The 20,738-nt window shown below is 34.8% G+C and overlaps 1 protein-coding gene across 3 annotated transcripts in view; it reads left to right on the top strand.

Moving 5' to 3' along the window:
- The window catches only part of ITPR2 (inositol 1,4,5-trisphosphate receptor type 2), a 438,931-nt gene that overhangs the window by 10,864 nt on the left and 407,329 nt on the right, over positions 1-20,738 (top strand). The window contains exon 1 of one of the 3 annotated variants that reach the window (XM_081060953.1): positions 11,375-11,425. The exons of the other annotated variants lie outside the window; for them this stretch is intronic. The gene's annotated coding sequence lies outside the window, so the exon portion shown is untranslated. Of the gene's footprint in view, positions 1-11,374; positions 11,426-20,738 lie in introns of those variants that run through there. 3 annotated transcript variants of the gene reach the window in all.

The raw sequence follows: 20,738 nt of genomic DNA, 5'->3' as shown, positions 1-20,738 counted from the left end.
ATGACTAATTATGAAACAATCACTAAGAGCGGACACTACTACTCTCCACATATGATCTCCTATTGAAGAAAAGATTCTTCAAATTATGTAAGGAATTATATGGATAATCAGAACTAAATATAAGAGCCCAGACAAACAATGAAAAAAACCACACACAACAAAATTGGATTAAAAAGTTGTTAACTTTTCTAGTGGCAAATCAAAGTGTATTATGTGTAAAAATTTCAGAGAATAACATGCTCTTCAACTCATGTTCCAACTCACATTCAGTTAAATTATTTGCAAGCCTTTTTTTTTTTTTTTTTTTATTGGGGAACAGTGTGTACTTCCAGGATTTTTTTCCAAGTCAAGTTGTTGTCCTTTCAGTCTTAGTTGTGGAGGGTGCAGCTCAGCTCCAGGTCCAGTTGCCATTGCTAGTTGCAGGGGCGCTGCCCACCATCCCTTGCGGGACTCGAGGAGTTGAACTGGCAACCTTGTGGTTGAGAGCCAACTGGCCCATATGGGAATCGAACTGGCAGCCTTTGGAGTTAGGAGCATGGAGCTCCAACCACCTGAGCCACCGGGCTGGCCCCTTGTGTTGAATTGTCTTGGAACTCTTGAAAAACAATCTATAGGTATCCTTTCCTATCCTAATTCTTACTGTCTGATCTCAAAAGTCCAAAGGAATTGGAAAGCAAGGAATGCTTGATATCACTTTGCCTGTGAGGATAAAGTTTAAGAATTGAAAGATTATGTTAAATTGGAAATAAGTTTCTTTTGTTTGTGAGGAGCAGAAACCATCTTTGGCTAACTTTGGCAAAGAAGGAAATTTATTGTAAGGACACTGGAGGAGCTCCAAGAAACTGAATAATGAGCTCAACAGCTGAGCACTAAGAAAGGCAGAAACTCAGGGCTGCTGTGGGAATCTCAATAGCAGAACCTTTTCTTTGGGTCCTGCCATTTGCGAGACTCGGATACAGCAATTCCTATACGGTGTGTCTCTCTTCTTCAATTTCAAAATACAGAGTGATAGAATTTGGCCCCACTTGGATTATTCACCTATGTCAATGAAGGCAAGTCACAATGCCAGATCTGATTACCAGGGAAATTACTGTGTGTAGGGCTCCGATTTACGCCTGCTTCTAGTGTAGCGTGGTATGGAGGAAAGAGAGCAAAAAGGACGTGGGCATGAGTTTGGATATCTTCCCCTAGTGGATAATTTAACAGTAACTTCATAGTGCCTTTAAAATAAATTGTGAAAAAATATACATAACATAAAATTTAGCATCTTAACCATTTTTAAGTGTAAAACTCGGTGGCATTAATTGCATTCACAATATTGGGCAGGTATCACCACTGTCCCTTTCCAGAACTTTTTCATCATCCCAAACAGAAACTCTATACCCTTTTGGCAATAACTCCCCATTATCTCTCTCACCTCCTTTGCAATCCTGGTCTACTTTCTGTCTATGAATTTACATATACTAGGGGCCTTATATAAGTGAAATCACATAATACTTGGCTTTTTTTGTGGCTGGCTTAATTTACTTAACCTACTGTTTTCAAGATTTATCCATGTCATAGCATGTATCAGTACTCCATTCCTTTTTATTGCTGAATAATATTCCATTGTAAGGATACAACACATTGTGTTTATCCATCCATCAGTTGATGGACATTTGGGTCATTTCCACTTTTTGACTATTATTTTATAATTCTGTTATAAATATTTGTGTTCAAATTTCTGTGTGAACATATGTTTATAATTCTTTTGGGTACATACCCAGCAGTGGAATTGCTAGGTCATATGGTAACATATTTAACATTTTGCCTCAGCCTTTCTTATTCTATTTATCCTCCTTTACATTTTTTTACATCATCTTATACACAATATATTTTATTGTTTACTGTATCCAATATTTATCATTTGTCTACCCATAGTAGAATGTAAGTTCTTGAAGGCAGAGAGATCTTTTGTTTTGTCACTGAGTATCTCAAGGGCTTGGCTCCATAAATATTTATTGAGTGAGTATTTGTTTTTTTTTTTTTTATTAATTAATTTATTTATTAGTTTCAGGTGTACAAAACAAGGTAATACTTAGACGTTCATCATTTATATCCCTCATACTGTGAACCCCCCTCCCCCCATCCACTATCCCTCCGACCTCACACTGAACCATCACATTATATATATAAAATTATAGTTGGCATTCATTAATGTTTAGCTTCTGATGTACAATGCCATGATCAGGTATCCACAGTATCCCTGAGGTGGTCTCCCAAATAGGACGCATGTCCATCGGATACCCAACAAAATCTTTACAACATTATAGAATACCTTCCCCAAATTAATTTTCAAAAGAAAAACCCTGAGGCCATCTTGTGGTTACCAGCTGCTTCCAAATCCCTTCACCTTTCCCCTTATCCCCAACCCCCTCCCACACACCCATCTAACCACTCTAGGTTTTTTCTCTGCGTCCCCAAAACTTGAGTGAGTATTTGTTAAATTAGGATATACATATCTTCAAATCTCCAAGTAACTCTAAACTTCAGTTCCTCTCTGGAAAAAAAAGTCAATGTAGTTGTTCATACTTATTAAATGTCTTGAGAATCTATATAGGTAATTATTTTAAGATGGATGAAAGTTGTCATTGGATTTGTGGTACTATTAAATTTTGCTATAATGGTACTTTAATAATTTCTTGAGTCATATCTCTGCACCTGCCCAGCCCAACATCTGATATAAGTTAGTCTGGAAAAAGTAACTATATAGCTTTATTTAATGGTTTGCATATTATAACCACATTAAAGAAAAGTTGATATTTCTGAAAGTTTAGCTTTGTTTTTATGTGTGCAAAGAGTGAATCTGTAAGTATTTTGTGGGACCATTGCATAATTGAGATCAGATCTTTCTCTTGGTGGATAATATATAATACATCCAGGGAGACATTTTGAACTTTAACTGCTATTGGCGGACAAGTTTAGCTGGAAATACTTTGCAAATACAAAACCAGAGAGTAGCTGAGGAATTTATAGAACTTTAGAAAAATAGAAGAGGGCATATGGCACCTTTAATTTTTATTTTTGAAATTTAGGAATGTGTCTGGAAAAAGATAGGCATATAAATATAGGTTGGGGGAACAAATGGCCAGTATTTTTGTTCTTCATTAATTTATATTCTATCTACCTATTGACTAAGTCTGTTATATTTTGCTTTGCCTCAAGCTCATTCCAAAAGATACATGTTTGGCCATTCTCTTTAAGAACTTTTAATTCTCCACTGTTGTTATTCACTCTCATTCTTGGAATTCTCATTGATAGCAATGAACAAAGGAGAGTGTGTTTGCATACAGTACAGAGAAATAAAGTGAAAAATATAGGTATGTGCAAATCACAAAATAGTTTTAATAATTAAAACTGTCATTCTGTTCCCTCTAGGTCTAACATTCTATGATCCTCTATGATATATATGAAAAAATATATCTTTAGAAAAGTAATTTTGAGATGAAAGATACCAAATATTATCAGATTTTTGCCTCATTTCTGTAATATGCAAATCAATTCAGTTGAAGTATATCATACCAAGTTGAGACAGTGACTTAAAAAATTCTATTACCCAAATTACCGAGCTCAGTTACATTAGGAATTCAAAGTAAGTTAATGATTTAAGGACTAGTTACTTGTGTTTAGCTAGTGTTCAAGGTCATGGCTAATATCAGGGACATAACTACTTAAACATTTGCATTTCAAGTGGATTTTTGGCTTCAACCATGTTTTCAAAGAGGGTAATTTTAGTTGTGGTTTGTTAAAATAAGCAAGAAAGGTAAAGAAAGGAATTTTGTTGTATTCAGGGTTTTATACTTATGGCTAAGAATGGTAAATACTCTGACATTTTTAAGTCAAATCAAGAGTCATTGTCAATGAAAGTGTTATTTAAAACTTTGCTAAATTAATCCATCTCTACCTAGGATTGATAACAAATGAGAAAAGGGCCTTTATTTACCTTTCTTCCCTATTTACCTGGCAGGACATGATGTAATAGATGAGTTCCAATTCTAAACCCATGTGAAAAATGAGCCTCCTTTCCTGATCAGTACAAATGAAGTTATTGTTACCGGTCAGGGTGAAACCAAGTGCTTATTGCCAAAATCTTAGCTACTAGATAATCACTCAGAAAATCTTTAAAAACATCATCAAATTGCAAGTATAAAAACACTTTGTTAATTATTGAAGACTCTGAATAAAAAGTTGTTTAGGTAAATTGTCATGTAGAAATTTTGAGAGAGACAGTAATTAGTTTGGCAGTAGATATCCCTAAAGTTATACTGTAAACCTTTTCTAAAGACCAGCATTCATATTGTACATTTTTCAAAGTGGAAGTTGTAATTAATATAATAAAGTCTAAAGAATTAAGATCAACTGCATAACTTAGTTTGAAACCTATTTAATTTAGAAAAATACATATTAATTTCAATTTATATATCAAGAGACTGCTATTTATTCCTTCAAGTTCATTTTTCCCGTCTTTCATACTAACAGAAGTACTTGAATTTATGGGTGCCCAGAATAAAGACCACATTTGCTAGTGTCCCTTGTAGCCAGGTGTGGCCACAGATTATACTTTGTGGTCAAGCCTTTAAAGGTGGCTTTTATTGTCCTCCTACCTCCCGCCCTTACTCACTCCCATTCAGTTATTTGTAATATGGGCAGGGAAGAAACCATCTTGAACCATGTATTGGCTGATGAGGCCAATACTTTAAGAATAACTAGAGCATCAAGAAATGAACCTGCTGTCTGGGGACAGCCTCAAATAGTGGCTCTACTATATTCTAACAAGATAAAACTAGATGGGCAGACAAGGGCCAGATCATGTATTCCCCATTAAGCAATGTGAACCCATTGAAGGATTTTTAAACCGGAGAATAACATAATCAGATTTTGCTCTAGGAAGGTCAGACAGTGGTAAGGAGAAAGATTATAGAAGAAGGCTGCAAATGGTAGGCATGGCAGGAAACATGAAGGCAGCTGGAATCAAACAGCTGTAGTGAGGTTGAAAAAGTAGCTTGTCATCAGAATCATTGAAGGGACAATATCTTTGTTTAGTGTTTAATGTTAGACCTAAAAGGATTTATGGATTAAAATATTCGTTGTTACTTTTGAGGCTTCATTACTTTTAAACATATGGAACACGTAGACTTAAAAGAAGTTTCTCTTTCATTTGCTTACATTTGGATAAAATGTCATGAAGCCCAGCATAACTTCCTGCTTTGCAGAGTTCTGAGATACAAGCCTCATCTTGTATCATGCTCCCTTCCTTTAGCTCTCTGCTTCAGGCACAATGTCTGTTTTTTCTTTTTTTGTTTTTCAGTTGCACAATCTTTCTGAGCTCCCTCTTACCACAGGGCCTTTTCACTTTTCACATGTTTCCCTCCCCCCCGCCCCCCCCCCTTAACATCCATGCCTTTCACTTAAATAATACCAACTTATCATTCAGATTTCAGCTCCGTGATTCACCTGAAGTGAACATTTCCTGATCGCCCAGACTGTGTGAGATCCCTTTGCTTTATGTATGAACATAACAGTACCATATTTATTTCCTTTCAAGATTTTATCACAATTGTAGTTTTAATTTTACTTTTATTTCTATGATTATTGTTTTATGTTTGTTTCCCCCACTAAACTGTAAACTCTGTAAGGTTAGCAACTGTGTTTGTTGCTCACAACTGTGTCCTCATTGCATTGCAGAACATCTGTCACATAGCACAGTAGGTCCTCAAGGAAGATGTTGAGCGAATGAATAACATTTTAGCACACTGATTTTAAGTGGGTGGGTTTTTGATTTAGACAAACCTGATTTCAAATTCCAGCTCCATTCTTTCTCGTGGTATCATTTTTGGAAGTTAATACTGGGAACCTCAATTTTCTTCTTTGTACCGTGGGTTTATTGCTTCATTTATAGTATTGCCAGAATGATTAATGTCAGTTAACATAAGTAAAACCCTTAGTAAGCATCAGGCTCTTAGAATCAGGCACCTAAATGTTAAATAGGTGGAAACCATTATTATTGTTATTGTTACTGTTATTATATTTGAAAAATCAGCACGAGTGTCTTTTGACGGGACTTTGGAAGCTCGGCTGAATTCATATTGCACTGATTTTAAAAGTTCTGTTGTATTAATGTTTATAAAAGTTTGCAGTAAACCTGTTTGGAGCTGGTATTTGTTGAGTAGGCTGTTCAAAGGCACCCTGCCTTATCTATTATTTATTTTGGTTTTGACCTTTTATTTTCCTTCCTTACTTGGATAATGCACGTTACTAAATTTCAGGCACTTATATTTATCTTTTATTAGTGGTTTGATGCATGCTGTCCTTTGATGTAATGCAAATACCTGAACTGTATAAACGTTAGTAATAAGCTTAGAATTGCCGGAAATAAACCCATGTAAATATGGACAGATAATTTTTGACAAAGGAGCCAAAAACATAAAATGGCGAAAAGACAGCCTCTTCAATAAATGGTGCTAGGAGAATTGGAAAGCCACGTGCAAAAGAATGAAACTAGAATGCTATCTGTCACCAAAATTAACTCAAAATGGATTAAAGACCTAAACATAAGATCTGAAACAATAAACTGCATAGAAGAAAACATAGGTTCTAAAATTATGGACCTTGGGTTCAAAGAGGATTTTATAAAGTTGACCTCAAAGGCAAGGGAAGTAAAAGCTAAAATAAATGAATGGGTTTATATCAAACTAAAAAGCTTCTCCACAGCCAAAGAAACTATCAACAAAATAAAGAGGCAACCAACCAAATGGGAGAAGTTTTTTGCAAACAACGCCTCCGATAAGGAGCTAATATCAAAAATATTATAAGGAACTCGTACAACTCAGCAACAGAAAAACAAACAATCTAATTAAAAAATGAGTAGAGGATATGAATAGACATTTCTCCAAAGAGGACATACAAAAGGCAAATAGACATATGAAAAGATGCTCAACATCTCTAATCATCAGGGAAACGCAAATAAAAACCACAATGAGATTTCACCTCATCCCAGTCAGAATGGCTATCATCAACAAGACAAATAGTAACGTGTTGGAGAGGCTGTGGAGGAAAAGGAACCCTTATACACTTGGTGGGAATGCAGATTGGTGCAGCCGCTATGGAAGGCAATGTGGAGGTTCCTCAAGAAATTACGAATAGAATTACCATGTGACCCAGCAAGTTCTCTCCTGGGTATCTACCCAAAAAATATGAAAAGATTTATCCGTAATGATATATGCACCCCTATGTTCATTGCAGTATTGTTCACGGTGGCCAAGACATGGAAACAACCAAAGTGTCCTTTGATAGATGATTGGATAAAGATATGGTATACATACACAATGGAATACTATTCTGCCATAAGAAAAGATGAAATAGTGCCATTTGCAACAACATGGATGGATCTTGGAATTATGCTGAGTAAAATAAGTCAGACAGAAAAAGTCAAGAACCATATGATATCACTGATATGTGGGATATAAAACTGAAAGCAACAAAGGAACAAGACAACAAAGAAAACAAAAACTGATAGGCATAGACAATAGTTTAGTAGTTATCAGAGGGAAAGGGGCGAGGGGAGTGGTAGATGAAGGTAAACAAGATCAAATATATGGTGATGGAAGGATAACTGACTCTGGGTGGTGAACACACAATGTGATATATAGATGATGTATTACAGAATTGTACACTTGAAACCTATGTAAGTTTACTAACCATTGTCACCCTAATAAACTTTAATTTTAAAAAATTTAGAATTGCTTAGCATATATACATACATACATATATACATATATATGTATATATATATATATATATATATATATATATATATATATATATATATAAATAAAACTTTTCTTGACGAGAATTTTCCAGTCTTGCTACATTTTAAAGCCAACATGTGATCTTAGTTGCTAACATTTCTTTTCTGCTAGAATATAGAGGTAAAATAAGACAAGTTTGTTTTATTTATTGAGACAAAACAAATGTTTGCTTTGGCGCCATTAGGCTGGAGGTTTTTCACAGGTTTCCACTGGGCAGCTGGTGCTACTGTCCTTTCCCTGATGTTTCCTATTGGCCAAGAATTCCTATTGAACTTCGGTGACTTAGAGGGATGAACAAAACATTTATCTGATTTGGATAATCAGTTTACAAATAAACAAATTTGTCTAGGACAGTCTTTTTGTATTTTAAGCAGTGACCAATCAAATTATGATAGTTATTTCTCTTGGGAATACTAATGATTTCTAGATTAAATCATGGGGATCTGAAAAGCATAGAGAATGTATCTAGCTCCTCCCTCTTAGATATACCCAATGGAGAAAAATCATTCAGGCTCTAGCCTTCTTTTAGTTACGCTATAAAAGGAGATTTTACTATTTACCAGAATCTTTGTGTGTGTGTGTGTGTATGTGTTATTGTGTACATGTATAAATTATTGCTGAACTCTTTAAAATTGAACCATTAAAAAATACTTTAAAAAAAGCACTATGCAAACCCTTGTTTGAAAATTTCTCTATGAGAAAAGATTTCCTTTCAGTTAACATAAATTCCTTATGATACAGTTTATGTCAGTTTGCTATTTCCAGTCTATTGGAGTAACTAGTAATGGATGAAAGCTTGACAAGTGCCACATTCCTTGTTATGACAGAACTAGTGAATCTGAAGACCATTTATTAATCAGGATGTCTTCTGGTTGCAAGAAAAAGAAAACCCAACTGGAACAACTGTGTCAGCAAAGAACAGAACTTTGATATTAAAGTAACTGAAAAATCTAGGCTAACATTGTTCCAGACCTTCTCTGTCCTTGATTCTGTTTTATTTTCTGTATTTGTCCCATTCTTGGGCAGGCCCCCTGCCTCTGGTGGCAGCATGGCTATCAGCTCCAGCCTTAATGTACCTCATTCTCCTACACCCAGGGCTGAAAAGAGAGCACTTCATTTCCCCAAACTCTAGGAGTGCTACTGCAGTCATCACTGTTGCAATGACCAGGATAAAGATCTCATCTTTAGCCAAACACTGTGGCCAGGGGATGAGATGCTCTGATTGCAAAGGGGGCGTCCTCATACTCTGAGTGGGAGAAGAAGAGCCTTTCTCCATTCTTCTGTCAGGGTTCTGTTGCCAGACGGGAGGAAGGCAGTGAGTGGATGCTGGAAAGACAAAGACAACATGAAGCCATGTCTCCTGTGTCCTTACAATCATGTTGAAAATGTGAAGCCCTTAGTTATTTTGGGTACTTCATAAGACTATTTTCTTTTCAGTTTACTACTTTATAGCTTTATACAATTACTGTTTTAGATGGAGTCTACTTCTTGATGAAAAGGAGAATTATCTGAGTACTTTTACATGCTTCAGCAGTCTGGTTTTGTCTAAACTTTTCTCTGGCGTCAGCTCCTGAAGGAGAAGATTCTGAGGAAATCAAGGGTTGGGGGGTCATGGTGAGGCGTCAAAAGGGGAAGACACTAGTTTAGTGTACCTAAATGATACCTCAATAATGTTGGTAGAAAATAAAAAACGGAGGGAATTTATGGCACAAATTTTATCAAAATGAGTACATTATTCATAAACACGAATAAATGTGCTTTGATAAGTGAATCTCATCCAGGAAAGTTTATGTATTTGAATCTCTATTTCTCACAGTAAATTTGATTGTGAATGTATTTGCTTTTAGTTTAGAGAGCCTTTGTTTAGACACGAGTAGCTTATCAACTTTATGGAATAATTTTGGTACCTTATTTGTGCACAATGTACAAGAATTAATTATTATGATGGATATGGGTACAAAGCAGGGTGCAATATAAGCAGAATTTAAAATACAAATTTTTAAATTAAAAATCATTAATTTAAATCTTGAAAATCTCAGTCATTAATTTAAATCTTAAAAATTTAAATCTTAAAAATAATTAAAAGCTAAAATGCTTTTATTTAAATATTTCCCCAGTAAAACAAACATATTTTGTGCCAGACCTAGATGTGAATTATAATTTCTAATTAATATGTAATATTTGAAATGGGATCTTTGTGTAACCTTTTAGAACAGCCACAGTAAAGTTTTTGTAACTCTAAGGGTCAATATCTTTAATCCATGTTTTTGTTTGTTTTTTGCTCCTATCTTAAATGTTTAAAACTCAATCCATCTTGAACTGTTGACGACATTGGCAGGTTATGATATGACTATCTAGAAATCATATTTAATTTCAAGGTTGAAATCAAGCCATTGAATAAACAAGTGTTTGATAATGAGTTTTTAAAGGCAATATGGATTTTGGAAATAGCTATTTAATTGCTTATGTTTGAACTCTGTTCTACCCTGAAGAGATTCTAAGAATTTAGACAAATCATTTAATCTCTGAATTCAGTTCCCCATCTTTTTAAATTGGGAATACTAATATTACTTTTGTTTATCAGTGGTCCTTTGTGAATATGGTGTTACACCTATGTGAATATTTGGAAAGCTATACTGGTATGTGCTAGATATTTTAAAAATTAGCTTTTTTTTAAAAATGATAAAATCATAAGGAGGTCACCTAACCCTATTTATTAGCAAGAGTTGAATCATATCACACATTTTAATATCAATGGCTAATTATTCCAGATTTTCTATAATTATAAAAGCAAGAATGATTCCTCTTCAGCAGTGATGCTAATAAAAAGAAAATGTTAAATTAGTTACACAGTCCAGTATTTTCTTGATTTTGTTTTGTGTTCTTGATGAAGGAACATATTTTGAAAAGAGAAATAATTTATTTTAGTTATATACATAATTAAAAATCTTGTTTTAGGCAGTGGCTTTAAAACTGCACTCCAGACGTCATCTGATTACAATTCAGCATATCAGCGTGATATTTGGAGTGTTGTTAAGGTAGCCTACGTTATTGCTATTGTTTTTTTTTTTTTTTTAATTTGAAACATGAGAGAGAATGAAAATTAAGACTTGTTCATTGTTAAAAAAAATCTGGTAAAGCTGTATTTTTGAATTCCAGTGTTCAGGGAAATTTAAAGGGTGAAATACTAAGCACAATTGTGTGTCTAAATCAAGAAATCCATAAATTAAAGGAAATGTAGCATTAAATGAGGGAACATAAAACATTTCCTATGACATCTTTTTTTTTTTCCTGTTTTTAAATTCCAAACTCTTTAAAGAAAACTTTTAGCTACTTAGCAATTCTTTAGGCCACATTTGGCATGCTTCTGAGTCTTGCCTAGTAACAGTTCATGTACTGCCAAGTTCTTGGAATTTCGATTTTCCACAATCAGGGAAGAGGCTTTTGATTGGTGTATGAAAGGAAGGGAGGACTGAACATCCTGTGGTGCTGCACTGAGAAGGGAGGAATTAAAAACAGTGGACACACGGAAAGTGGCAATGAGAGGATTCAGTGGTTTGGAATATTGAATAAAGCAGGTAACTAAAGAGATGCCATTTCACTAATTTCACATTGAAATATAGGACACTGTGCGGGAGAAAAACTATAAGGATTTTTGGAAACCATTTACTGTAGGGACTATCCTATGGTACTTTGAGAGAGGAAAGTAAAAAAGGAACAGGGTGTTTCTATTGGTAATACTAAATCTCAGCCCAGAATGAGTCATGTACCTTTCACAGACCTTCTTCAGACAGGACAAAAGCAAGGGCCAAGTGAAATCATGAAGGTTTTAAATTTTTTATTATTTAGGGTAATTTCTACTTAAGCTGATAGCAGATGCCATAGTCCTGCATAGATGTGGCCCTTTAATGACAAAGCCCTTAGCATACAACCCAGAAACAACATAGAGTTGAAGAATTGTTTGTCTCCTAATGGATGTATTTTTTTCCATGTAATTTGTTATTATGAATGGCATTCTGACTTACATATGCAAAACAAAAAGAAGTTTAAAAAACTGAAAGTGGCATTGGTACAAATTGGGAGAGAGTGCGTATATTACCAAATCTACGTTTGGTCATTATAGTATGTACAATAAGATAGAGTAATTGTGGAGGTTTGTTTTTTTCTTCTTGATTACAACTCTGGTTGGAAATCATCAGTTTGGCAAAATGATTAGACCCTAAAAACAGTTGCTCAAAAATACAGTTTAAAAAATATTGTAGATAAGTTTTATTCAGAATCTGTTTAAAGCTTGATATTATAAAAGGGCAACAATCAGAAAAACAGATGTAGATAGATAACTAATGAGATCATATACTACTGGAAAATAGTAGTTGGTTTTATTCATGCAGACAAAATGGCTGCTGGTGACATTGTTTTTCTCTCATCTCTCCAGGAGGTAAGAGAGTCATACCATCCTGGAGGGAATTGGGAAAAATCTTACCAAAATGTCAAACGAGATTGCCTATCCCTAGGGCGACATCTTTCAGAGACAAGTACAGCATGGTTATGATTATGAATCAGTGAATTATTGGTAGGATAATTTGGTAGGATAAAAAAAAAATTCATTGTTTACAGTTGATTACTCGGTCTTCAGTTTCATTCCTAAAGATGGCAGGGGGTTGAGAAATAAGTTCTTTTGCCTTGAAAAGGAATCTGCTTTTGGCATCCGAGAAGTAGGAACAGCCAAAATGAAAGCCACCAAATCACATTTTTAGAGGAAGTTTTGGTGAGAAAATAATTAGCATGAATCAGCTGCTGTTTAAACATATCTGGAAGACCTTTTTTGAATAGGAGAAGGCAGAGACCCTAGTTTCTTTTTTCTCTTTCTTTTCTTTTTCCCTTCCTTCCTTCCTTCCTTCCTTCCTTCCTTCCTTCCTTCCTTCCTTCCTTCCTTCCTTCCTTCCTTCCTTCTCCCTCCCTCCCTCCCTCCCTCCCTCCCTCCCTCCCTCCCTCCCTCCCTTCCTTCCTTCCTCTTTTACCGGATAGGGTTCTGATCAGTATCAATTTAGGAGAAAACCATTTTGTAGATGAAAGTAGTTACCTTTCCTTTTAGGTCCAGGAAATGTAAGTGTGAAACATACATACGCTGTATCTATGCTTTGAAAAGAGTCAGAAAATAGGGACTGAGATATTTCCATCAATTCAAATGAAGGGCAGAATGCAGATGATACCTTTCTTGATCTTGTCTTTATGAAATTATTTTTCTCATTTAAAATTCTAAAGATGAAGCACATAACTTCAAAAGAAGCTTCTATAATATTAATTTTTACCATAACTTTCTAGAGTTATTGACATTTTGATTGTTGCAACTTGACTGATCTTTTGTTGTATTAAATTATAACATGGTGACTTCCAAATTCCAATTGAGTTGCTAAGGGAATAGAAAAAAAAAAGTGGCTGTTGATGATACCAATATTTGTAAACTGGGCCCTTTAAAACCTAATGGGGGGGATCCTCCTTTGGAAGAGATATATGCAATTCTTTTGCTTTTCATCAATTAAAAAAATTATCAAGCTATATATTGGCCACAAACAGCATCTTAGAAAGATGACAATCTGTGATCTAGAGGAGAGTATCTATTTTGTCCTCTTTTTCCATATGTCCCTTAATTATACAGCTAACATTTGAGATGCTCTCTAGCTCATTAGGGGTTAAGGCAACCAGTTATTAGCTGTTAGATTTTAGAAAAAGGAATTATTAAATGAGTTAGTCTTATAATATATTTTAAATGAGAGTGAAATTTCTGTGAAATGCCTGTTAAATAGAGTATGTTCTTTTTATATCAAATTTATTGAGGTAATATTGATTAGTAACATTATATAAATTTCATGTACAGAACATTATAATTTGTGTGTATGTGTATATATGTGTATGCTCTATTGTGTGCTCACCACCCAAAGTCTAGTTTCCTTCCGTTGCCATATATTTGACCCCCTTACCCAATTGCCCTACCCTCACCCAAGTGTGTCTTCTTTGAACAAAACTGTGCTGTTAAGATATGAGAATTTGCATAAGAATTTCAACACATCTTGATCCTAAGCTATGCTTATGCTCTAAAGTTTTCTTAATCTTTTTTGGGGTCATATGTCCCTTTGAGACTAGGAGAAACTTTTATGTTTCAACTTCCCATGAATACACACAAACATAAGATTTTACATATATTTGAGGGTGTTCAAGGCTCCCTGAAGTCCACTCCTTGGACCCAAGCTTAGGTGTACTCAAGCTAACAAGAAATAGTGGCTCTTAAATGAAAATGTAAGCCGTGGGTTGGTCTGTCTTGTATTCTGCTGTTTCCCCAGTGCCTAGGACAGTGCCTGGCTCATAATCAGCACAAAATGAATGTTTGTTGAATGAATGAATCCATGACAAAATGAACATATTTTATTTATTGGTATGTGGCTAGTCTGGATTTTCTGGTTGCTTATACTTTATCAGTTCTTTACTTGCTATGTGACCTTCATTTACTTCTTTTGCAAGGAACAGAAACCCAGCCAGTTTAACTGAAAAATAAGCTTTTTGGTTTGCATTACTGGGAAGTCCAAGATTGTGTTCTTGGTACAGTTCGAACCAAGGGTTCAGTTGATGAGACCAGGATTTGTTTCTTTCTTCACTTCTTTCCTTCTGGTAGGCTTTATTCTCTGGCAGATATTTTCCATCCATAGTGGGAAAAAATGATTCCTGGCAATTCTAGGCCTACACTTTACCTCACAGTGCTTGATCTTAGAGGGAGATAGACCCTCTCCCTTTTTTTTTCATTGTTCACATCTGCTTCCGTAAAGGCACTTTGGCCCTGCCTGGGTTATGTGGTCCACTCTCCTGTGGACCAATCACTGTGTCTGGGTGATGAGAGGGAGAGAGGCCTGCCTAGGTCTCATACCCTCCCTTGAGTGGTATAGGGGTCTCTTTGGTTTTTAACCATGCCATACTTAGAGTTTTAATTGGGAAAGGGAAGTTCTTAAAAGGGTAAGGGCAAAATAAAAAGTAAGGTATGTCCAAGGTTTCTTTCACATGTACAGTCATGCACTAAAGAATGACTTTTTGATCAATGACAGACTGTATGCATATATGACGGTGGTTCCATAAGATTATAATGGAGCTGAAAAAATTCATATTGCCTAGTGACATTGTAGCCATTGCGACATCATAACTCAAAAGATTGTAAAAATCAACAAGGTTGTTGTTGAAATGGCAAACAACTTTAAGTTGGTGTGGGTGGGGGTGAAACTGAGGAGCTTCCAGACGTGGTTCCTGAGGAATTGACTAATGAACTGGACCAGGAACGCATAGCTGAAGAAGAGGCAAGAGAAAACGAAACGGCTATATACAGGTGCCCTATACAGGTGGATCACATTTTTATCTCTCATATTTTTACTCTACCTTGTCTATGTGTAGATATGTTTAGATACACAAATATTTATCGTATTCCAATTGCCTACAGTGCTCAGTATAGTAACATGAGGTACAGACTTGTAGCCGAGGGGCAATAGGCTATACGTACAGCCTCGGTGTGGTAGGCTTGACCATCTAGGTTAGTGGAAGATCTCTCTGTGATGTTTGCACGACAATAAAATCGCCTCATGACACGTTTCTCAGAATGTATCCCCATTGTTAAGTGGCACATAATTGTAAAATAATGTTTAACTGTGTGCTTCATGAGCAGCAGGTATGCCATTTTTTTCTATTAAAAATCATGTTTGAATAACTTTTTTAACAAGAGGTTGAATAAATTAACTTACTGAATTAATGAATTAAATAAGTGATTATGAAGTGTTTACTCTGTGGCATACACTGTCTAGTTTTTTGACTCTGATGTACTTAACTGCATCTTATTTATGGTAAAAACCATATTGCTATAATAATAATTGCCATAATACTATGTGGTGAATATAAATATGCAAAATTCTACCCCCAAACTAATATAATAGCCCTTAAAGAGACAATAGCTATTTATACCTCTTCTGAACTGTCCTGCTATTCTCCTTAGTTAGGATATTGATAGTTTGTGTGAAACACATTTATGGACCCTCGCTCTTCTCATCTGAATTACTGTGCTAGTCTCTAAAGTGGGCTCTACTTCTATTTTCCTCATGCCCACCAATCTATTCTCAGCTCAGATCTTTCTACATAAGAGCCAGATCATGCTGATCTTTCTCTGCTCCAACCTTCCAGTGGCTCCTATCTTAATCTCACTCCCAGTAAAAGCCAGTCTCTATGGTGACGTAGGAGGCCTTTTAGGATCTGGCTCCTCCCATTCCTTGATGCTTCTGGTCTCCTTTCCAATCGCTCACCTTCTTACTCACTCCCCTCTGCCACACTGGCTTTTTTGTAGGTCCTCAAACTTGCCACATATGCTCCCACTTTGCACTGGCTGTTCCCTCTGACTGGAATGCAGTTCTCCTAGATATCTCCTTGACCTCCTGTCTTTTTATTTTTTTTTATTTTTTTATTATTAGTTTCAGGTGTACAAGAAAGGTAATACTTAGACATTCATCATTTATATCCCTCACACTGTGTCCTGTAAGTCTTTTATCATGTTTCATGTTTCCCTTTTTTCTATGGCATTTATCCCTTAGCGCACTATGTAATTTATAGATTTATTATGTTTATTGTTTGTTATTTGCAAGAGTCTTGGTTTTGTTTGCTCTTAGAACAAGCCTGGCATATAGTAGCTGCTCAGTAAACATCTGGAATGAATGAATTTCCTGATGAAGAGATTTAGCTTCAGGTTTTTCTGATGTGATTACCTTACTGGTGAATTTTTTCAACTATTAATGTTAAGAATAAATAATAGTGATGCAAATGATGGTAGCTAATCATCATTATTGGGTATTTGTGCTGGGCATTTATAATAGATACTGATGATGATGGCTAATCTTTATTGAATGTTAACTTCATACTGGGAATTTTGCATTATCAAATCAGTTAATTTTCAGACCAGTCCTCTGAAGTTACTGCTAGTGTTGAAGTTAGTTAGTGCTAGAGTTATCTCAATTTTATGGTTAGTTGAGAGAGATAACTTTGCAACATCACACGTTTATTATGGAATAGTCACAATTGTGATACTAGAATCTTAAAAGGAAAAATATTTTGTTAAATTTATATTGCCCTGTTTTTGCCCTATTCTAGCAGAATCCAGTATCTTTCTTTGGGAACTTTTACTTGTGGTTATGATGATCGCTGTCTGAAGGATTACGGATTAGAACTAGGCATATTTAGAGATAAATACATTATGTAGGATTAATTACAAATTCTACTTTAAGAGCCTCTAGGGGTTTCAGAAAACTTTTGTCCAACTTGGAAGCAAGGGAAATAATTTAATTTAACACACATGTGTAGCTCTTTTTAGCCATCAGACTATTCTGCTTGCTTTTCTTTACCTTTGATTTTACTCTCAGTCGGCTCTGCTTTCACAGAGGTCCCATGGGTCACTTCATTATTTTTGGGTAAGAATTCATTCAATTCACTCCATCCCAGAGAGAGAGGTCTCTGTTCTTTAATTGAAACACTTCAAAAGAGGGTATATCTGTCATTTCAGTCACAATCAGACCCTTGCCAGTAACATAAATAAGTCTGGATTTTTTTTTCTTTGTGCACAGAAATGGCTTTTTTATGCCCATTGATTCCATTCATACTAATTATAGGTGTGACTTTAGAATGACATCGGTGTTTTTTTTTTTTTTTTAAAACCGTATCTATTTACATTTAGCCACTGTTAATTAAATGTTGGAAGCTGTGTTTCTGAAGGAATTATGTGAGAATGGGAAGTTTTGTTTTGTTTTTTTTTTAGAGGAGTTTTCATTGCTTTCCTTTTCTGGCAGTTCTTAGAAATGGCCCATTTCTTGGTTGACTCAGAAACAAGTGTCATCTGCTTGTAGCTTTAACAAGGTGACTTTTATATTGGCAACTTTCTGGAAAAAAAATCTAGTTTCTCATGTTGTAATGATTGTGGAAATTGGTCTATTGTTGCCAGAAGTTTTTCTTGCCAGGGAACTTCTTTTGCCAACAATTTCCTCCTAAGTATGTTTCTCTTTTATGTATGATTAGCCAGGAAGTGGTAGTTGGTTTTCATAGTCATTTCTTTTTGAAGAGGATAGCATACTAAAGGAACCTGGAAGAGGCAGGTCCTTCCACCAGCTATAAAACTAATCACCAATCACACTGTGCTCTGACGATTTCAAAGGAAAGAAATGTATTTGGCTAACTTCTGTTCTGTTTAGGAACTCTTCTGATTAGATTATTTTTTGAGGTCTGTTTTAGCCATCCACTTCTAGAATATGTACTTAAATGTTCCTTTATGGTTTGCTGAGGGGATAAGCCAAGGATGAACAGTTGTATCATTATGACATACTTCATCTTTCCTTCTCTATGATCTTCCTGCTATATCATTGTCAACCTCATTTTGTCTTGCAATCTGTTTGCTTTGCCTTTGTGGTCCATTAGTTTATAAATTCATTCATTCAACAGTTATTTTTTGTGCACTGACTACATCCCAGTCACAGTGCTTAAATATATATTGCTGCAGTCCCTAAGGAGCTGTTTATTAGAGACATGTAGCTGGAGATATAACACAATAAATAACAGCTTGAAAGGATGCATGTTAAATATGGTGAGATCATAGAAGGAGACCCTAAACCCATGGATGATTGATGGGTATGGGGCTTTTAGCCAAATCTGCCTTCATTATGAGCCAAAAGAATAATGTATTTTTTAAAAGCCTGTAAAATTAGACTATATGTTAGAGATGTAGTAGGGATATTAAAACCATAAAATTGAGGGACCCGGTATATTACTGTTCCATATATGCTTAAAAAGAAAATATTTGCTCCAGTTGTTGAGTCTCATATATTTCCACGAGAAGTTATATATTTTGCATGTGTCCTTTAGATCAGGTTTATTAATGATGTGTTTCAAAGCAAGTATCTTTACTAAATTTTGTCTGTTTGCCCTATCAGGAATTGAGAAGTGTGTCGAAATCTCCCAATATGATAATGTCTGTTCATTTCTCCCTGTAGTTCTATAAATTTTGTTTGATATATAAGGCTATTATTTATAAATTTAGAATTGTTATATTTTCTTAGAGAACCGAAGCACTTCTAACATAATGGCCCTGTTTATCTTGAATATTGCTTCCTTTTCCCTTAAAGTCTATTTTTTGTACACTATCACTGCTACCAGAGCTTTCTTTTGATTAGTATTTCTCTGTGATGTGTTTTTCTATTCTTGTGTTCTAGGTATGACTCATGTAAGTAACATATGGCTGGATTTTTTAATCGAATCTGAAAATCTATTTTTTAAAAAAATCTGTCTTTTAAATAAGTTAAAATTAAATTTATTATGATTATTACTGACTTATTTTTACCCTCTTTATACTTTATATTAATCATAATGTTTCCTTTTTTCTTAATTCTTTTTATGCCTTATATTAATCATAATTTTCCCTTTTTTCTTAATTCATTTTGGATCAATTGAATTTTAAGTTATTTTTTATCTTATCTGTTCCTCCCTCTTTACTGGTTTTATATTTATATACTCCATTTCTGTTGTTTCAGTAGTTTCTTTTAAAATTGTAATATATATATATATATATATATATATATATATATATATATATATATACATATATATATATATATATTCAAAGTATAAAGATAATTGATATTTTAACTTGTTCCTGTTCAATTTAGAACCATGGGTCTATTTAATTCAGATCACTTCCTTTCTGCTTATATGCAGTTGTCTAGTATTTTAATGCTGTGCTTTTTAAAACTCACGTTAGTCATTATTATTCTTTTGTACGCAGTGTCTAGATTAATTCACATGTTTTCACAGTTTTTCTCTTCTCTCTGTTTCTTCTCAGAACTCATATTTTTTCTATTAAGGTAATTTTCCTTCTACCTGAAATATAGTAACAGCTGTTAGTGGTAAACTCTTAGTTATTTATCTAAAAATATTTTAATATTAACCTTGTTACTAAAAGTTAATTTTGCTGGGTACACAACTTTAATTTGACAGCTAAATTTTCACTCAGCATTTGTAGAATTGATTCTCCTATTTCTGGCTTGTAGAGTTTGAGAAGTTGTCAGCCCATCACATTGGATTTTCTGTATTTGTGGAGTCATATCTTTCATTAGCTCTGGAAATTCTCAGCCATTATATATTGCTTTTTTTCAAGTATTGTCTCTCTTCTCAAAGCATGACACCACTTCTATATGTTGATCAAAATCGTAGGGTTAGCACAGTAGTTCGGCTCAATCCCCTCAAGGCCCAGTCAGTATTTCCAGTCTCTTGGAGGCTTCTTCTAGGCTCTGATTTTCACGTATTCTGTGATGACTGGTAAAATATGGAAGCATTGACTTTCACAATTAGAAGGATCCATCATGATAGAATGCTTCCATTATTCCTGTTCTATACTGATATCTTTCATTAACTGGGATCATAAAATACCTTATGTATAAACTAAGTAGCAATAATGAAACTTTCATAATCATTGAATGTTCATGCCTTGGAAAAAGACAGGGAAATGTGTCCAATAGTGCAGTGATGCCCAACTATATTGGTGAATTAAGGGATCTAATGTCAATGATAATGTCAAATGGAAAGAGGGAAAGAATGCTTCGAAATGTCTAGCTAACAGCAGTGAGATTTGCTACTGAATTTTACAAATAAATAGCTACAAAGACCTTCCAGAAGTAGGGGGTCAGAGGATTTATTGAACTCTGGTCATTATGGGAAGTGAAGAAGGGAACATCCAGAACACTAAAGCCTTGTACCAAGGCTTGCAAGTTCAGCCTTCTGAGACCCTCAGGATAACCACTGAGACCTGAATCTGCTCTTTGATACCCCTGCAGA

This window comes from Rhinolophus hipposideros (assembly GCF_964194185.1).
Source record: "Rhinolophus hipposideros genome assembly, chromosome: 9".
NCBI lineage: Eukaryota > Metazoa > Chordata > Mammalia > Chiroptera > Rhinolophidae > Rhinolophus > Rhinolophus hipposideros.
This window is presented reverse-complemented; position numbering and strand designations above follow the sequence as displayed.